Source organism: Beta vulgaris, chromosome 9, assembly GCF_026745355.1.
Source record: "Beta vulgaris subsp. vulgaris cultivar EL10 chromosome 9, EL10.2, whole genome shotgun sequence".
NCBI lineage: Eukaryota > Viridiplantae > Streptophyta > Magnoliopsida > Caryophyllales > Amaranthaceae > Beta > Beta vulgaris.
The window spans coordinates 24516745-24520526 of NC_079210.1; the positions used below are offsets into that span (position 1 = coordinate 24516745).

General features: G+C 33.5%; 1 long non-coding RNA gene across 1 annotated transcript; it reads right to left on the reverse strand.

Annotated features, from left to right (window-relative positions):
- Positions 1-936: 936 nt before the first annotated feature.
- Positions 937-3415, reverse strand: LOC125493184 (uncharacterized). The gene is made up of 3 exons (XR_007269701.2): positions 2611-3415; positions 1815-1885; positions 937-1427 (listed from the first exon to the last, which is right to left on the reverse strand). It is a non-coding gene; the product is annotated as an uncharacterized LOC125493184 (long non-coding RNA).
- Positions 3416-3782: the final 367 nt, after the last annotated feature.

Consider the following 3782-nt stretch of genomic DNA (forward strand, 5'->3'; position numbering starts at 1 on the left):
CAATCCCAAGGAGTCTCATCTAAAGGTTGTTTGAAGAATACTTAGGTATTTGGTGAAACATATGATCTGTGCTTGTGGTACCCCAAAGGCACTTGTATTGAGCTGGTAGGGTAGATAGATGCAAACTATGTTGATTTCCTTCTTAACAAGAAAAACACATCAGGTATGGCTCATTTCTTAGGCTCATGTCTGATTATGGGGCTCAAAAACCATAATTCAATGGCCTTATCCACGGTAGAATTGGAATAAATTGCAGCAGCAACTTGTTGTTCCCAGCTATTGTGGATACGAAACAAGCTAAAAGATTTTGGTGTTGTTTTTAAAAATGTCCCTATCATGTGTAACAAAACCAGTGCTATAAATATTTCGAAAACTCCTATTCAACACTCTAAAACCAAGGACATTGAGATCATACATCAAATTGATGATATCTTCACAAAACCTTTGTCTAGAAAGTCTATTTGTAAGTTAGAGTCTTATTAGGGTTAACTAAGTTTATGTACGAGTCCTGCTAGGAGTAATTAGGTTTAGGCACTTTTTGGCTTCAGCTGTTTCCCCCAATGGTTAGATTCGTACTCTTTGATGTGAAATTGCGTACATATATCTTTGCTTAATCCTTCACGTTTTCAATATAGATATTTTTTATGTAATCCAAGTTTAGAAAGAACAGTTGCTTGAATAAAGTTAAAATCTTAAGTTGTCTAAATTAGATGTAGGTGTTTCTTGTATGAAATAGCTATTTCGCACATATATGTTTTTGGGAAGTTGATTCCTTCCAAAAATTAAGTGAATATCTTTAACTTCTACAAGTTAAGATATGTTGTTACCGTAACGCCCCGACCACTAATTCATTATTTAAGACAACCTAATTAGCAGCGGATAACCTATTTAGTCGAGGCATTACTGCCGCACCTTCGGTTAAGAAGGTGCAAGGCTACAATCATAAAACATATTTAAACATTATAATAGTGACAACTTAAACATCTTATATTATATTAAAGCAGACAACGTTAACGTTACTTGATATAACAACGATAACTTATATTAAAGTATACAATCTTACATTCTAGTTAAGTTAATCTTACAAGTTAGTAGCACTATTACTAGATGATTTAACAAGGTGGTAATCCTTGCCACTATGCAGTACCTAAAACATAAATACAAAACGTTATGAGCCGAGGCTTAGTAACAAGCTACTCTAGCAACGTAGATTCATTTTAATTCTTTTTATTTGCAAATAGAGGGAAAGAATATTTCAAACATTTATGAAAACAGTAAATAATATTTTATATCACATCCACAGATCCTTTTTACACATGTTTACTCTGGTTGCTGCAAAATCAGTCGGCTCTAGGACGTCTCCCAGCCATGTGTATGCACCACTGTGCAAGGGCATGTGCCCCAGGCGTTGCCCTACAGCCAGTGCCCTGGTAATAAATGACGGGTCAGTGCCCTAATAAACAGCTCGGTTTGTGCACAACCGCCAATCAGCTCAACAAACCATTTCTTTCACTTTACTTTATCATGTTCCGTAACTTTTAATATTCATAGGTGATAATCATCAGTCATTCATTTCATCTCTACCTTAATAACTAAGGTAGCAAAATTATTTCATATCATATCATCTTTTATAAACAATAGCTCATGATAGTCCACCCATTTCATAAACCTCATAAAAAGTACTTACAAATAAATCATAGTAATCATCCCGCAACTCAAGAATAATCATTTTGATGAACTTTTACTAATCAAATTGTTCTCATATTTCATAAAAATATTTAAAGGGAATTGCGGGTACTAGCAGTAGATGTTACCTCAGTTGCAGTATAATAACCTTCTTCTTATGTCCTTGATATTGTCCTTGTTGAGCTCCGAGGAACGAGTTCTTTTAATTTCAATACGAGTATTTTATACGTTAGTAATTTAGAATAAAAATGATGTTATCAAGCTTTCAAATGATGTTTACGTTAAATAAGTTACGACTACATAACTTATAAAATAAGATTCGATCTTAAAGAGCACTAACACTAATGTTTTCTATTTAAATTACTAACGTATAAAATACTCGTATATACTTCATACTAATGTTTTCTAAATTGCTTATCAATTATAGTTCACCTAAGTTTATCAATTGTTATTATAGTAAAATTGCCTTACATAATAGTTCATAGGAATCTTTTATATACTTGTTCATAAACATCATTTGAAATCAAATTAGAAGTACTATTTATCCTTTAGTCATATTACTCTATTATAAGCTTATAATTTAATAGCTGCATTCATATAAATGAGCTACTTATTAAAATTATAAGTGACTATAACTTTTTAAACTAATTTAGAAGTAAATGTTAAAACATGGTATAACTTAAATAATTTAAAGCTTGATAACATAAGTTTTATTCTACTATAATAACAATTGATAAACTTAGGTGAACTATAATTGATAAGCAATTTTACCTAACTAGTCATAAGCATATACTAGTCTTATTGTTATTACTTGGCATTTTAAGTGGCACTTTAAAAGTATAAGTATGTATAACTCATTGAAAATTGGTAAAAGTAATCTATAAAGTTAAACCCACATTACAAAAAAGGGGAATTTGGTCTTACCCACACAAGACACACACAAGCAGGATAGAGAGACGGGGGCTTTAACGTCGCGGCAGGAGGACCGGCGAGGGGCGGCGGTTTGCGGCAGCGAAGGGCGACAGAAGGCGGATGGTTGATGTGTGGTGGTGATGTGCATCTCGCGAGGGAGGAGAAAGAATGGGTGTGCAGGGGGTTCGAAGGAGACGAGGGAGATGCAAGTGAGGAAGGGAAATCGTGGGTGCTAGTGGTGCGGCTGGGTGGTTCTCCGGTGATAGTTGGATGGCGGAGCAGTGGTGCTCATAGGTGGTAGTAGAGTGGTTGTGTTGTGGTGGTCTATTGGAGGCCGAAAACAGAGGAAAGTGGAGATTGAAAATTTCAGATTATTTCAATTGTTTTCTGAATTTGTGTTGTTGATTTTGTGATTGAAAAACTCATCCATTCTTCCCTATTTATAGATAAATCTCCATCTCAGTAGATGATTTTCAGAATTTTAAAATCCTCAAACCATTTGAGTCCATGGAATTCAAGAAATCAAGTGGCTAAATTTAGGGGTTTTGAGGAGAATCCGGTGGCTTAAGTGTGATTGAGAGAGTGAAATTTCAATGGATTTCTAGATGATTAAGTATACTGAGGTGGTTTTTGACTTTGTTGAGCAATCTCCATTCTTGTCCTTACACGTATGGAGGAGGAAGGAGATGAAGTTAATTTCTTTTCTTTTAATTTGTGTCTTATTTTCTGATTTTGGGGAGAATAGTGTTGGCTAACAAGTTTTATTTTGGTTTGTTTGGGCTCAAACAATTGGGCATTGGGTCCATCAGAATTTGTTATTAACCTTAAGTCTTACACCATTTACAAGATTGATTATAAGATTTAGTAATTTAATTTATGAACTTCATTATTCCCAAAACAAAACAAAAACTTAGAACTTAACTTAGTGATTTTTATTTACTAAAATTGGTTCACTTTTAGTTGAATAATTAAGATTAGTTATTAATTAAATAATATCAAAACTTGGGGATATTACAGTTACAGTTATCTTTCCTAAAAAAGGCACGCCTAATGTACACATCCTGTATATGCTTTATTTTTGGCAATCGAGGTAATTATAGGAATATGATTACTTCCAAAATTTTGAATTTCTCCTCTAAAATCTCAACTGATTCACTTCCATTATTTTATTCTTTCTCATATAT